This window comes from Leptonotus elevatus, chromosome 14, assembly GCF_054856555.1.
Source record: "Leptonotus elevatus isolate MCC_2025b chromosome 14, RoL_Lele_1.0, whole genome shotgun sequence".
Taxonomy (NCBI): Eukaryota; Metazoa; Chordata; class Actinopteri; order Syngnathiformes; family Syngnathidae; genus Leptonotus; species Leptonotus elevatus.
In genome coordinates this window covers 4,031,774-4,048,906 of record NC_141252.1, presented here as the reverse complement: position 1 = coordinate 4,048,906, position 17,133 = coordinate 4,031,774, and the positions used below count along the sequence as shown (strand labels likewise).

The window sequence follows — 17,133 nt, the reverse complement described above, 5'->3', positions numbered from 1 at the left end:
TCTGGACACTTCATTAGGTACATCATACAATGCGAAATAACAATGATAATAATAAATAAAAATAAAAATTTCTTTCATAGACATATTTTGTCAAAAAACAAACAAACGTTTTTCTCTTATATGTTTAAACTGTCTGTATGACCTTTTACGGAAGTATAGCCAATCAGAAATGATACAGACAGAAGGCCACCAGGGATTTGTCGTTGTCGGAAATGGCAACTTTTATGCTCAACACGTAAGTGTCTGATCACCTTGATTTCCAAAACTATATATCTTTGGGTGTTATTGGAATACTACATGGCAAAGTCATAACATTCCAATATAGCACCTGCGGCTAATGCTTAATGCTAGCGATACTTGAAGTTTGGAAAGCTTGGTGTATATTAGCACATTTCATACACTAGCCAACTCAGTGTGCTTCACCTAATTAAACATACAAGCATTAACAAACAAAACAAGACATTTAAAAGCAAAGTAAAGATATAAAGTAGCTTACTAAAAGAACGTACAACATGAATCCTGAAAATTCAGTGGTTGTTCTACAAAGGGACAGCTCATCTGTTGATTATAAAGATTGTTAGCCACTTTTCCATTTACACAGTAAATTTCATAGTGGAAATTTTACTCTAAAAAATAATATATTCGGTCCCAGTCTAAACAGAGTAAACTTTACACTTGGAAGAGAGTAATATACAGTGTGTGTGTGTATATATATATATATATATATATATATATATATATATATATATATATATATATATATATATATATATACAGAGGCTATATCACTCAAGAATGATCACAGAACCTTGAGTGATTTGTTTATTTAAATTTTTATAAATTGGGACCAAATAAAGTCTTTCATAGAATAAAATTTACTCTCCAAAATTGACTGTGTACCGAAAACAACTTGCTTCCACCCTGTGTGGTCGCTTTTCTGTTACAGTTTTTCAAAGCCTTGGAGTTACAGTGGAAGCGTTCCTCGAACCCCTTCCAATGTGGTTGTGGATCGCCGGCCGAGGACCGCCATGACGTCATTGTCATCTGATTGGCAGACAGATGTAAGTGTTTCTTTAAGCAATGTGACAAGGAACTCCACCACACATGCCCATTTCTTGGTTTTAAATGTGTGAAACAACCGTAGCAATGCCCGGCCAAGCCGGTATTTCTTGACAATAATATGTTATACGGGGCAAGGCGGGGCTAGCCCCTTCTCAAACCTGTAATGGAAAATCACCATCAAAGTACTTGTGCTAGCTAAGACAACAAGTTATTTTTGGCGCACTATTTCTGGTATTTGATAAAATTACAACAATCTGTTGCTTTTGAAGATCACAAAATCAAGGTTGTTGTGCTCGTTAACACCCTGGTTCATTTTTGGAACTTGTAAGCGGTTTACCAGTTGCACCTCTTATCTGACGTTATTTTTCCGTGTCAAAAGGGAGAAAACGATTTGGATTTGGAACGGCACTCGGGGGCAGTTGATGCTTTGAAGGCCCCATTGTTGACATTTCCAACCTAGTTTGTCCTGTTACTTTGCTCTGCCGTCACCCACGTTAGTTCAAGTGTATCGACAGGAAACGGTGAGCTTGGGGGCAGGTGATACACACTGGGTCTTTTGACAAAAGCACTTGATATGTTCCATTTAGGTGATGACAGAGTAAACTCAACAATTCAAGTTGTTCATGTTCAGTGTTACACTTAAGTCATTAGTGGTATTATTGAAGGAATAGAAATGTGATTCATGAGTTCCAGCCCCCACTACCCAACGAAAAATAATGGGGGCAGTATAATACAGACACGCAATGAAGAATTTTAAGACCAGATACATTTTTTTCTCTCCATCCGCTAGTTTCCCTGATCCACATGAAATGTGGCGAGTATGTCCGTCGCAAAACGGCACAGGAAAAAGTCTCAAGAAACATACCTATTCATTGACATTTTTCGGGGAGCCTTACTATGTCAGATTGGGTAAAAAAAAACAAAAAAAAAACGGCTGGCCTTTTAACGTGAAATTCGGCAAGAAATGTTGTATTTTGTGGCCATAAATGAGCTTACTGTGTGTATATTGAAGCAACGATTTGAAAAAAAAATCCCCAATTTATGTCCGGAGCTCATCATCTGTCTGTCCGCAGCGGTCGCGTAATGAAAAAAATAAACACGAAATAGTGCACTGGCAGGGAGTTAATTTAAGTTAAATGAGATTTGGAAGTAAATGAAATGCAACGAGTTTCAGTGTGAGGCGAGAAAACGCAGCAGCAGTGGCAGTTAACGAGAAATACTTAAAAAAAAACATCTGACCTTTCCCGGTCTGAAATTAAATCACACAACAACCTTGCGGGGATAATTGCAGCAATTTTGACTTTGATGAAATTTTGTTGGTTTAGTGGTTAGTATGTCTGCCTCGCAGTTCATAGATTCTGGTTCAAATCTCAGCTCAGGCCTTCCTGTGTACGCCGATTGCCTCAAATAGTGTCAAATTGTTTAGTCTTTATTTATTTGGGCTAAGATGATATCAATGACTCTACAAGGTTGCGTACAGGACCTACAGCGCCCTCTGTTGCACATGTAGGGGAACTGCAGTTGCCCATTGGCCTGAGGCAAGTGCAACTCTAGCTCAAAATGGACTCTTCGGGATTCATTATTTAAGTTTATGTAAATCCTCTCTGTAAAAAAACAGTATTATTAGGCCTCGGTGGAGGTCTGCACTGGCTTCTTCTCACTGACATTGTAATTACGGAGCCTCGAGTCCGGAGTGGCTGTACTGTGCCGTTGTACGAATGGTTCTTGGAAACTCTCAAAGGTTCCAATCAGACATGATGGCTTATTTCTACCACAGGAACTTAATGACCCAGAAAGGAACTTTTTTTGTGGATCATTGGAAATTGTTGTTCTAATGTACTTTTGGGGTAATTTATGGTGGAGCTTGCTCGGGCGATTGTATTTCTGAGAGGTCCAGAATTATTTGGGGGGTGGGGGGTCTGCAGGGTCCAGGATATTGAAGCTGCATTTCCACCACTTCCAGTAACGTTTTGATGCTTGAAGTTCCTGATAATAAAATGTTCCAGTCAGACATGTTCAGAGGTACAGACCTGCCCCAAATTTTCCTGGATATCTCAGAAGTTGATAGTTCTGGTGTAAAGTTCCATCTGTATAAATCAAAATCAGTACTAAGAATTTTTATTTAGTCGTTTTAGTTAGTTTTATAAGCAGTAGTTCCTGGAAGTATAGAATGTTCCTGTCGGATATGCTCAGAGCTACAGATGGTACCCCAAATGTTCTTGGATCTCTCTCTAAAGAACATTCCACCTCGAGCAGGGTCTAGTTAATTATCCCAGAACTTAATTTAGAGTTCCTTTAGAGTAGGGTGGAAACACCGTCTTCACCCTACAACTCCCCTCCAATTTTAATACACCACACAACTTGTGGGTGGGGGGGGGGGGGGCTTGTGGGGGTGTCATCGGTTGGGGGCCGCAGTATAGAACAGTGCTGCAGTCCCCTGTCCGTGTCAGTTGGTCGGGGGGGGGGGGGGCGGCTTTGTTGGGGGGGGGGGGGCGGTGGTGGGGGTTGCGGGGTGGGGGGTGCTGGGGGTGGGGGGTGTCTGGGGGATTGGGGGCGTGGGGGCGGCTGGGGCTGGGTTGGGGTGGGTGGCGGGGGTGGATGGGGGCGGGGGGTCGTGGGGGGGGGGGGGGGGGGGGTTGGGGGCCGGTGGGGTGCCTGGTGGGCCTGCAGTGCCCCGTCCTGCTGCGTTGGGCCGGGGGCGCGGGCCGTGTTGGGGCGGGGGGCGCTCCTGCTCCTGGGTTTGCTCTCCGGCCGGTGGCCCTGGTGGGGCCCGGGGGTCGTCCTTGGGCGCTGCCGCGGCCTGGGGGGCCCTGAGGTGTTGCGCTTGCTCTGTTCCGGCGGGGGTCGACGGCTCCCCTCTTTGGTGGAGATTTTCATGCATGCCAGATCCACCACACCAGCATCTACCGAAACTCAGACACAATCTGTTTCCTCCTCAGGTTATTGAATCGGTGGAGGCTGGTGTCTCGGATCTCACGCGGCTTCGTCTGTCCTTCCTTCCTTTTCTCGGTCTCTCCGTTGGTCTCTTGAGGCCTCCCTGATTTTATGTTTTTTGGATTTGTTGGGGTCTGGATGTTTCTTGGGCTGGGGAGGAGTTCTGGTGGGGGGTGTCTGGTCGGTGCTGGATTTCACCTTCCTTGGTTTTCTTCGGTCCCCTCGGGTCTCCTGGTGTTCGATTTAGGTGAACGGTATGAGATTTTTTTTCTAATAGGTTTTCTGGTGAGCTAACAAATACACACACGCACGCACGCACGCACGCACATACACATACTCACCCACACACACAAAAAAAATATATATATGTATGTATGTATGTATATATATATGTATATATGTATGTATATATGTGTATATATATATGTATATATATATATTTAAAAAAAAAAAAAAGAGCAATGATGATGACATTTCCGAATGAACAATACTGAGCTCTTAAAAAAAAAAAAAAAAAAAAAAAAAATTAGAGTTCCTGCAATTGCTAGTTCCCAGTCAGACTGCAGAGTCCACACCAAAGGTCCTTGGAACTCCCAGAGTCTTCGAGACTTGGTCTTGTTTTGGCCCTGATACTTTTTCATGGAACTTCAGGCAACAGTTTGATGGTCCAAAAATTCCTCGTCTCGGGTAAAGTTTCACAGGCACAAAGCAAAATGTGTAGTTCGTTATACTTGTAGTTAGTGGAACTAATAGTATCCAGTCATGTTATGTTTTTATTTTCCTGGACTTTTTTTCCTTCTGATCTAGTTGATCTGAGACTTCGGAGTCTGCAGTTAGTTACCAATCTGTTCATAACACAGTCCCAAATGTTCCTAAACCTCTTGAAAGTAATACCTCCACTAATCAGGTTCTTCTTTAAAACTAGCTTGAGACACGAGTTCCATCAGTCCTCCAGAAGTTGCCAGTTCGGGCTAAAGTTCCTGTAGTGGAAATGTCAGTCAGTGTTGAGCTGTTGACTTGTCAGGAGAGACTCGACTCGCGTGGACTGAAGAGTCCTCGAGAACTGGCGAGTGGCTAAAGTGTCTCCTTTGACAAACTAATCTGCCTCATTAGCAACTTGATCCCGTCCAATCAGCGAGACCACGCAGAGATTCCGACACCGACGATCGAGCGCTCCGAGGCCTGCTTTGTCTTCTATTCCGGGAGGCCGGCTGTCAATCATCCTCTCATCGGGACGCGGATCTGCATGGCGCAGCTGTTACGTAACTGATGATAATCCACATGCACACGTACACACACACACACCAATGAGCCAAAAGCAGCTGCAACACGCACACGCACGTGCACGGAGCCAAGAGAAACAGACATAGGAGTGCAGAGTGCAAATGGCCTACTTAGAGTTTAAAGTGGCTAATTAGAAAGCTAATCAGGGCTCACTTTCTCACCCCCGACGCTCGTAATGAAACGCTCCCGTCCTCAGTACGTCCCGAGACAGGTGTTGAGGATGGTCCGCAAAAAAACCAAAAAAAACACCAACACAGAGGTGGCAAATCCAGGTTCAGAAAGTAAAAACCCTGCCACGGTTTGGCTTTAGCTCCTTGCGCTAGCTAGCGAGCTCCTTAGCAGCTAACCGAGCACCCTAGGAGCTAGCTAGGGAGCTTGCTAGCTAGCACCTGGGGCTAAAGCCAAACTCTGGCTGGGCAAGGTTTTTAGTTTCTGCACTTGGATTTGACACCTCTGCGTCACACACCTTGTTTAGCCAAAGTGAATTTGGTAGAAAAACATACAGTAAGTTTTTTCTATAGGCTAGCGGTTAAGAAAATGGATGGATGAATGGAACTCCGCTCCAAAAAACAGTTTCACTTAGCCACATGAAATTAATAATTAGTTTAATATGGTGGACATTTAATGTCTTTGTGAATTGACCCCTCAAAAAAGTCTCAATCACTCATGCCTATAAAAAGACAGCAAGTCTGCCATTTTGGCTGAAGTGACCATTTTAGCTTTGTTTCTGCCATTTCCAGGTGTCTTTGAAAAGCGGACCAGTCATCCAAATTTTGACCAACTGCTACCAAATTTGAACCTTGTATGCAACACAGATGGGCATGGATAAAAAAAAGAACTCTACTTTTGTCTTTGTGTGTGGCTAGCGAAGTTAATGTTTTGTCCCCCCCCCCCCCCCCCCCCCCCCAAAATCAGCAAAGCCTATTGACTCAGGTCTGTTGTCATGGTTGTGGTGGTCATGATGTCATTTCCTGCTTCATTTTGAGCTGACAAGACGCTGATCCTCCCTTAAATATATAATATATCGTCTAAAATGGCTTAGATTGAATGAGCAGCTGCTTTACTGGTCTTATTGGTCTTACGGGGCGTTGTGTAAATATTTAGGCTGCAGCGACAAGATCAAGTATCCCGCAGGGCTCATAAAGCACATATAGAACAGGTGTTTTGTTGTTTTTTTGGTTAAGGCAACCTTTTATACTAAGTGGATTTGCATGGGTAATGACAAAAAAATCAAAAGTGACATTATTGTCGCATGGGATAAAATGGCTCCCACTAGCCAATTAAATGGCAATAATTGGGCTTGTGATCAGGAGGAAGTGCTGGAGGACTTTTATTCCCGTGTGTGTGTGTGTGCGTGCGTGTGAGTGTGTGTATTATCGAGGCCGAGGAGATTAATTTAGCGCCACAAGCCACAGAGGAACAGCAGCATAGCAATAATCACCTGCTGCATTCAGGTGCCGGCAGGAAAAATGGAATTTGCGATACCATCCAATGGATTCCAGTCGACCTTTACGCAAGGGTACTGAAAAAGACGTGCGATATCGGGCCGGGTATCGATTCCGATTTCCAAAATCAATATGATTCAGGGCCCAATTCAATTCATGATTCATTTTGATTGATTTTTGATTCAGTTACGAATTTCACGCAGTACCCATTTTTAGGTGTTTAAAATTCTTCTTATTTTTTTTATTGTATCCATCCATGTTCTTAACCGCTTAGTCCTCACAAGGGTCGTGAGAATTCTGACTTCTGATTATAAAGTGAGAATTCTAAATTTAAAGTCAGAATTAAGTCGGAATCCTGAGAATAAAGTCAGAATCTTGTCATTTCCGAGTGGTGCCTGAACGCACCTCGCCTTCGATGGCGCCAGGCCACTGAGTCCAGCTCTGCGCACCGGAACAGCTGTGGCGGCTGGACGTGTTTGTGTTTTCGGAGTCGGTCAAGCCTCATGTCTCATGTGTCTCATGTCTCGTTTGCTTTAGCAGCTGTGCAGAAGACGAAGGAAGGAACTTCGTCCTTTGTCAGGAGACTTAGACGCGCTTTGTCTGCTTTACGTTTTAATTAGCTGCTAAACGGCGGCCCGGGGACCTCCGGCCAGCTGTCAATCACTCGTCAAGCAGCCACCAGAAAAAAAAACATACAAGCAAAAATAAACAAAAAACGATTAGTTTTCTGAACTGTGTCTGGAACGCCACCTGTTGGTTGTAGACTGCATCTCTGCACATCATTTGTCCATATAAGAGAGGACTGACTGAAATACAGTACTTCATAATACACATACTGTAAATTAACTCACATAAAATCAAATGATTGAACTGTACTAAAGTGCATCATGATTTATTGATAATTTATCACAAAATCAATTATTGGTCAATATAGCAGTTTTATTGTAATTTTACATCATATAACTTCAAGTCAAAATTGTTACCTAGAAAATGAATAATTACAATGATTATTATTTTTGCATTGATGTGTAGTAAATAATTTTTTTTAATGACTGTTAATAATTTGTTAAAATGTAGTAGTACAATGCATGGTTATTGTTTTATTCATAAATTTAAATGAAGCAGGTTATGTGCTTTTTTTGTATTTAATTTATTGAATTGTAAAAGAGATCTTGATCTCAATGGGTTTTTATCTGGTTAAATAAATGTATTATTATTAATATTTATTTTGTATACTACATAACAACACATTTCTGTCATGAAAACGATAGTAAAAAATCAATTAGTATTTAAAACTTTGCTCATTTCAATAATCAATTACAATTATGAGCTATTGTCATAATTTGTATTTTTGTATTTGATTCAGGAATTTTTTTTTTTGGGTGAAAGTAATTACTATACAAATTGTAATTATTCATATGTTTGCTATTTAATTTCAGATTCATTCATTCAATGCCAGGGATGTTTTTCATGTCTTTTAAGAGTCCAGACAGGTATTTATGCATTTCAAATTTATGTTCACGTGGCTGGGTAAAGGAGGGTCTAAAATGGCTTGCACTAAAATCATCATTTGCATTATACGATTTAGGCTTTTGTGTAGTACAATGTAGTATTAATGAGTTATTTGTTAACGCATGTAAGCAATGGATCCCGGTTAAAATTGTTTCATTTGCAATTTCACAAAACACGCTAAAACATGAACATGAACAGAACAGAATTTGATGAGTGGAAGAAGAAGTGGCAAACAAAAATTGAACGCTTGAACGTTGACTTGGTGCGATGTTGACGTCTGTGTTGAAACTGAAATGTCGACCTGCTGCTTTGTCCTCCATGATGCTTCCACTTTCTGCATGTCCCCCGTCCTCCCCTAAAGTAGGATCAGCTTTACCCCCCCCCCAAAAAAAAGGAGAAGATTATCCTCTTTGTCTCCCCAAATGACCCCTTCATGCTTCATTTTGGAGGGGGTCGAGAGGTCAAAATATTAGGAACAGCTCACTCCCAGTGTGATAACGCATTCGAGATCTATGTGCCCAACCCTTTTTGACCTGTTATTTAGGCAATCTTTCATTATTCTAGAGCTATCTGCCTTTCTATCGATTCTAGATTGAACCCACTATTCTAGATCTGTCTATTGACCTGTCTATTGTCTTTGTCTGCCTTGTTGTTTCATTAGGTACACCTAGGAGCCACTTGATTAGGTACACCCGCGACATAACGATGAAGACACGAATGGCTCTGGGAGGGGATGATGGAGTTAATACGGCGCAACAAAAGCAAGGAGCGCATACAAGAGCAGCCCCCCCCCCGAAAACCAGCAGCATCCTTTGATGTCCCCCAGGGACGCGAGGAGAGAGGGGGGGGGGGGGGTCGCGGGAGTCTGCCGGTAAGCCCCCCGTAATTGAGTGTTTGTCGTTGCCCGGGTAGAGATCATTTCCCACGAGGGTCTTCGCTCCCGCTGCTTGTATAAAAGTGAGGATTTGTCCAGACCCCCGCCCCATCTCCTTCCTTTCTCGTTGACGCCCCGTGGACGAATGAACTCCGTGACGTTCGGCAAACACGCAGCTACAATTGTCGCGTTTAGAGAAGCACACAATGGATATTGAGCCGTGGAAATGGGCAACATTATGAATGCAGATGCTAGGATGAGATTTCATCACAAGGGTGTTGAGTTATTCACACATTATTAATTCTAGTTTTCACTAATTATTATTGTGAAATCTTTTATTTTAGATTTTAGTCTCTCAGATTAAATTTTATTTAGAAAGATATACAAGATTACTAGTAGTTTATGTTTTTGTCACCAGAAACGTTCATTTTATAAATTTGCAACATTTGTCTCGCTATATTCTGACATTCGGGTTTTCCCGACCCAAAATATCTCGTTTGATTCCGAAATTTTCTGTAAAAATTTCATTCACGAATATTGTTGGTTTTTGAAAAAGAAAGAAAAAAAAAGACCCTTTATTCTCGTAAGATTTGGTGTCTCCCCCAATTTTTTTTTTCTGAAAAGAGGTGACTTAATTGACTCAACAATTATACAATATTTTTCATAATTTAAAAAATGGCTTTATTCTCGTAGGATTCCGATCTTTTCTAAAGAAAAAATCTACAGTACTTCTGAAAAAAGATTTTATTCAACAAATCTTTACTTTAAAAAATCCTTTAATGCTTCTAAGATTCGGAAGAAAAAAAATAATCCTTAAATTGCGTTTTCGTAAATTTGCAACATTTGTCCCACTATGTTCCGCTATTATTGTGTTTTCACTGCCCCAAAAAAAGATTATGACATATTCCGTGAAAACTTTATTTTCGACAATTGTGAGTTTGCGCTTTATTCTTGTAAAAGATTTTGGTATCTCAAAAAAATAATTTGAATATTCTAACATTTTGTGAAATCCTTAAAAAAATAATAATAATATTAAAAAAAAGGGCTTCATTCTTGTATGATTCTTACAAAAAATAACTTCTAAAAAATATTATTTTATTCTATGAAGATTTACTTCAAAAAAAAATTTTTTATTGACACTTAAGTCATAAAAAAAATCTATAACTTTTTGGGCTAAAAATTACTTTTTTTCTCCCCAAAGCATACAACTTTATTCTCCTTATATTAGGTTTTTCTTGAAGTGCATACAAGAAAATGACATTTTCATGCTAACATTAGCTATCTTTGCTTGCCTTTGTGTTCATGGCCATTCTTTTTTGAATGAATACCACGTTTGCTTGCTTTGTTTACATCTTGGCTTCATCATTTTCACCAGCACGTCTGGCTAAGTCACTTGACAAACATGCAGCTTCTTAGCATTGTTAGCGTTGTTAGCGAGCGACCCCAAAAAATTTTTTGAATCCAGACGTGCTGCTAGCCGTCACGGTCAACTGTGGACCTCTTGGGGATTACCAGGACCACCGTTTACTCTCCGGGGACCTGTGCGACCTTCAACCTAACCCTGCGTGGCCACCCGCGGTCAAAGAGACACACTATCAATACACTAGCGCTGCGCTCGCCTTGGTAAACTGTAGCATTTGGTCACGTTCCACCTCAGATGTTATTTACACTCGTGGCTAGTCCAAGTATCTCATCTGCATCTTAATAGACCTTTTTCTTCAGGTCAAGAAAATTGACTAGTAGTAATCTAGAAAAACTTAATTTTAGGGTGTGATTGTAGTTTAGAGATTATGACACACACATGGATATAAAGTTTTTTTTATTACAATTACCTTTTTAGGGATTTGTCATATTTTCTGAGAATTTTTTTTTATCCTACCAGAACTAAGATGTGTTTTTCCAAGAGAAACATCATGATTGTTGAGGATAAAATTTTTCCACAAATAATTGTAAACTTTAAAAAATATTGTTATGACCTTATGTCAATCAAGACTTGTGTGTGTGTGTGTGTGTGTGTGAGTGTGTGGGGTGTGTGTGTGTGTGTGTGTGTGTGTGTGTGTGTGTGTGTGTGTGTGTGTGTGTGTGTGTGTGTGTGTGTGTGTGTGTGTGTGTGTGTGTGTATATACATACAGTACATAGAAACAGTTAAAGTATTAGGAGAATAAACTAAAAATGTTATCTTTCGTCATACTCGTGAATTAATAAAATTGTATAATTTAAAAGACCAAAGCTATGTTCTTTGCACAAGAAAAACATCAGAATCTTGAAATTGTTTGAAATGAGTTAACTGCAAGAAGTATTTTTTTATTGCAACCTTATGGGAATATACTGTTAACTGCTAATAGCGCATTTGCTTATGTCATAGATCATTTATTGATTTGTTAGCAGTAAGTTAATGACATAGGCAATTATGCTGCAAGGCTAACGAAAAAAAATTCCCGTGACGGGAAACGTTGTGTCGATTTTTTAAAGAATGACTTCATTTTAGGAAACTATTTTAGGAGAATAAAGTAGTATTAGTAACTTTGTTTTTACACATACACACACACATACTCACAAACTGATTAAAGTCTTATTGCACACAATAAGAAGTCAAATGTTTTTGATTTATGGGCTTTCAGCTGCTCAAGAAAAGATGTTTATTTTATTCACACACGCACACACACACACAGAAATATAATCTAGGTGTGCATCAGGCCGGGTGCATAATGAAAACGTTATCTTGATGCTAGCCCGAGGCTGACGCTCCCGCCCAGCACAACACGAGCTAGCACGCGGCCACTTGACGTCACGTGACCGGCGGGAAAAAATAAAATCGTAAAAAAATCTCCCGGGAATGCGGCGGCACGGCCGAGGCCCAGGATGGGAACAATAAGCGCAATTGTCAAGCCATTAAAATAAAGGCAAGCTTTGAGCAGATAAGAGGCACGCGGCCTGGCCTCCATCTATTTAACATTCATTGGATTGAATAATCCCGCTTTATTATCGTCAATAGTCTGCATATTTACCCTCAATATGCTAATTTATGCTAGCTGGCAGCGCCGCGCGGCTTAATAAGTTTTTTTTCTCCCGTACCTGCTCCAACTTTTCCCCCCTTTATTGTTTTTTTTATGGAGCCCCGCGGCCCCACCAGTTACATTTCAATCAAGAGCGTCATTGGAAAGTCATTACGGCAAACTAGGCGCCGGTAATTGGGACGGCGTTCTGCATAGTGGCGCCCCCGCAGGCCGGGGGGCCAAATGACGGCGCGCCGTCTTATCTGGCTGGCTTTTTTAAAAGGGCAAATAATAGACAATTTATCCTTCATCTGCTCGGGGAAATAAGAAGCAGTTCAATGTCGGAGAGGAGCAAACAATACGTGAGTGGCTCGGGGGTGAAACGTCGATGACAACCCCAACACCCCCCCCCCCCAAAAAAAACCATCCAAACACCCCCTACTTCTTCATGATATCAAAGGACAAGAGAGAAACTGAAGGTGGAAATGTGAACAATTCAATAAAAATATTTCAGAATCTTACTGCAATTAAGTTGTACGACAGCGTACAAATATATATTTTTTTAGACTGCGGGGGCAATTTTCAGCGAATTTTTTTCCGCAAATTTGCAAGTTTATAATAATAATAATTAATAATAATTTTTTCTCGTAAATTTGCGACTTCATAAAGTGGTAGATTTGTGAGGAAAAATAACCTCAGAAATTTACAAGAAATACACGTAACATACTACTCGGATATTTGTGCCAATACGTTTTGGTAGAGTTTTCAAATAAGGAGATAGTAAATATTTACCTGTACATTTATGTTTCCAGAATTCTTATTTACACATTCATACATTTTGGTATTTTTGTATTAGCTAAATTGATGCGTCAAATCTGCTGCTCTCTCCGTCATTCACTTGCATTTACCTAAAGTATGCTAGCTTCTGATTGGTTAGTGTTTAGTCAGCTGATAGGAAGTGTCAGATCAGGAAGTGTTGTCGATCTAGCTGCCATGTATGATGAGTAAAGTTTAAATTAAAAATGAATCCAACCTGCCTTTTTAATTTATAAACAGTGTCCCATTAACCACCAACGAATCCTCACGTTAGACTATAGCTACGCTACGTGTATTTCTCGTAAGTGAGTTTTTTTCCCGCAAATCTGCCACTTTATAAAGTCGCAAATTTACGAGTTTTTCTTTATCGAAAAATTGCCCCCGCCCTCTAAAAAATATATATTTATACGTGGCCCTAATACGCCGTTGTAAAGTATAACTCTTTCAAGGACAAAAATCACAATCACAATGGAGATATTTATTTTTTATTTTTTATTATTCGATTTTAAATTATAATCTTCTGCAACCTTTTCAAAGAAAAATACTGGAAATCTAGGAAGTTATAGTGAAATATCTTTCATAATGGTGTTTTTTCTATAAAAAGATCAGAAATTTGATCAAATATTCAGATTTTTTTCACACAAAAAAATCGTAATTTTACAAGATTATGTCAAAATTTGGCATGAATTTATTTTAACAGAGTAAAATTATTTTGCTTGTATAAAATTGGATTCTTATGCTATTTAAAGTCGTTTTAAAAATAAAAATTGAAATGTAAAATAATTAAGTCACATATTTTTTATTGGATTTTACTGATTTGTCATATTTCAGCAGAAAAAGCGACCGTTACTAGAGTTTTTTTATTTTTTTATTTTTTTACGGTGTAATGTTACATGATGTTGTAACTTGTAATCTTTCAAGATCACATTTTTGGGGGTAAGGGTTAAAAACCTAATATTTACCAGACTTTCTTTTTTTTTTTCCGAAATGTTACAGGATTAGCTGTAATTTTTTTGAAATAGAAAAAAGGTGAAATTCAGGAGAATGGAGTCAAAACATTTCCAGGAAGTCGTAGAAACCTTGGAAAAAACGTGTTACGCAAACATAAAACGTAAAATGGCGGTCTTTTTAATAAACTCATGGCAACATATTTTTGTTTGCTGTGTAGCACTAATGACCACTAGATGGCAGCGAAAACAACACTTTCAAGTGTCCGGCATGTTCACGACATGGCTAATGTTAGCATGTTTCGCTAAAGTGGTAAATAGAACTTTTGTGTACTAATGACCTTTGATGTAATAATCATAAGAACAAGAACGCAAATGACGACGTCGGACGACACCTGCGATTGCGGCTAATCTTTTGCTCACCTCGCGCTCGGCGACCTCTCTCTCGAGGCGCTGAGGTCGAGGCGTCCGCCAGCTCCCATTCGACGCCAGGATTAAAACCGCCGCGGAGCCGCCGCGACCCGCTTGGCATTCCGGAGGCGAGCCGGCGCTTTTTGTTTGCGTTGGGATCAATCGATGAGGCGCGTTGACAAATAAGCTGGACAACGAATGCGCGCCGACGGACGCCTTTGGGTTTGACACCTTGACATCTTCCATGTCTTTGGCGTTGACGCCCGCTCGCGTTGCCTTCGGCGCGGACACTACATTAGGTACGCCGTGTTGACACTTGTCCATTTTCTTTCCTAACTACTACAAAACACAACCGCAATACTGTGGACCGGGGCTAGCTAGGGAGAGGGATATTGGGATATTTGTTGCTTTTCACAGAGGATAAGACACTCAGGCATAAATGTGCGTGAGTGTTACATTGTCAATCCGCATATGTTGTGATCAAATAACCGTTGCTTTAAAGGGTTACAGAAATCATCAACATCGGCTTGGTGAAAGATTCTGGTTTGTAAGTAGTAGGTGTCTGGTCGGTGCGAGATTTCACTTTTCTTTCGTTTTCTTTGATCCTTCCTCTGGTCTCCTGACAAGTATTCGGTTAAGGTGAAGGGTATGGGATTTTTACCAGGTTACAAGTGAATTAATAAGCACAAATTCACTCGCACGCACACACATAAAATAAAATAAAAAAATAAAATAAAAAAAGAGAGAGCAATGATGATGACATGTTGAATCGGTAAGATTACCGAATGAACAATACTGAGTTCTCTAAAAAGAAAATGTAAAAAAAAACGTGTGGCATGGCAGTATTGAAGTTTCTTAAAAATACTTTATTCTCTTAAGATTATGACATTGTTCTTGAATTTTTTTTTTTAATATTTTGGTGTCCATGATTATGTTTTTCTTGTTTTTGTAAAAGTACTTTTCAAAAAAAAGGTCAATTATTTTATTTTTATAAATAGAATTTTTTTTATTTTCTTCCTTTTATTGTTTTCCTAAGATTTTTTTTAAAATGCGGAATACAAAACTGTGCCTCTGATTTTTTTTTTTTTTTAAACTTGTTTTTACATTATGCTGTTTTTTTGGGGTTTTTTTGCACTAGTCAATTCCGCCACCTGTAGGCGCAAAATACCAAAGTCTGCTTTTGCTTGCAATTATTAAAAAATATATATAGAATCGTCTGCTGCCCTCTTGTGGTCATGTCATGTTATCAACCAGCGTTTCTCAAATAAGTGATACAGGAAATGTTTTTGTGTTTTAAAGGTTTTTGTGTTTGAAAAACAACATTATTTTGCACAAAAAAATTATAATTGTAAAGATCAAAATAAAATATAAATATAAATTATTCAGTAGAATTAAAAACGTACAACTGTATTTGTAATATTTCAATACACTGTTAATTGACTAAATAGAAGTAACTATTTTTTTTATATTTAAATACGTTTTAAACTCATTACAAATATTACTATTATACTATTAAAAACCACATTACACATTTACCATTGTAATATTTATTGCATAGACACATATATATATATATATATATATATATATATATATATATATATATATATATATGTGTGTGTGTGTGTGTTTTATTAAAGTTACTCATAAAAAAACGAATCATGCAATATTTACAAAACATAGAATACAATACTACTACATAAAAAATACTGTTATGATAAGAAAAATATGTTTAGTTGGAATAATTTAATGTATGTATTGGATATTCCTTTTAAAGAACGCAATAGTTACACATGTTAATTATTTTTAACTTTAGGTGCATAAAGGTTGTCAATCAAGATTATTGAACATTATTGACAATTCTTCTTTCTACCACACGAGGGCGCGCTTGATTCAAATTCAGGTTGTTTTTACCGGCGTCACTAAGCCACCAAAATATTGGCCATGCAATCAATAAGTCAATTAATCAATCAGCAAGACTTTCTGGAGAAGACATTCAAAAGTGCCTTTTACGTGGAATGACACCTTTAGTGTTCAAAAGTGACGAAAATTGCCTGGCAACAGCTTTTGTCATTTGTTTAGTTTTGATTTAAAAAAAAATCAGAAGCACCAAAGTCCCCCCTCCGACCAAGCCACCCCCCCCCCCTCGTCGCTCCCTCCACGAGCCTGCCATGAATTATTTGCTGTTTTGCAGGCGGGAGGGGAGCTTGCCCTTTTGCTAAAGGCGGACGCTCATTTATCTCTTTGCGTGATGCCTGACAGGAAAAAAAACGGAGACGGAGATGATGAGCATTTCTTTGGAATAAAAAAGTAACATTTTAATTTCCTCCTCTAAATTTGGTTGTCGTGGTAACCAGCGAGTTTTGGGAGAAGAAAACTTTATCTGATAAAATCATGGGTGTTCAAACCATAATTAAAAAGTGTCGGTGTTCACTGTTTAATTCCTTCACTGGGAAATGTATGGGTGTTGATCCTGGCACTGGAAAATGTGTGGGTGCTCAACCGGTTCACCAGTGAAAATTTGGGTTGCTGAACCCATTGACTGGGAAAAGTGTGGGTAGCAAAGTCAACCCCTACATTGCAAAAAGATTCCAACACAGGAAAAGTGTGGGTGTTGAACCATTTCTTGGACAAAACTATGGATTTTTAGGGGTGTGCAACACATTCAATGGTAAAAGTGTGGGTGCTCAATATTTTTACTAGCAAAAAATTGGGTGTTTAAGCTTTTCACTGTGAAAAGTGTGAATGCTCTGGGTGTTGAATCATTTCGCTGATAAAATGATGCTTTCATTCGAGAAAAATGTGGGTTTTGAACTTTTCACCGGGAAAAGTGTGGGTGTCAAAGTCAGACT

General features: G+C 39.3%; 1 long non-coding RNA gene across 2 annotated transcripts; it reads left to right on the top strand.

Annotated features, from left to right (window-relative positions):
* The first annotated feature begins 25 nt into the window (after positions 1–25).
* Positions 26–12,968, top strand: LOC147162630 (uncharacterized). Of its 2 annotated transcripts, XR_015097016.1 has the most exons (4): positions 26–235; positions 947–1,061; positions 8,165–8,218; positions 8,899–12,968. It is a non-coding gene; the product is annotated as an uncharacterized LOC147162630 (long non-coding RNA). The 2 variants fall into 2 exon arrangements; XR_015097015.1 differs by lacking the exon at positions 8,165–8,218.
* The last annotated feature ends 4,165 nt before the right edge of the window (positions 12,969–17,133 follow it).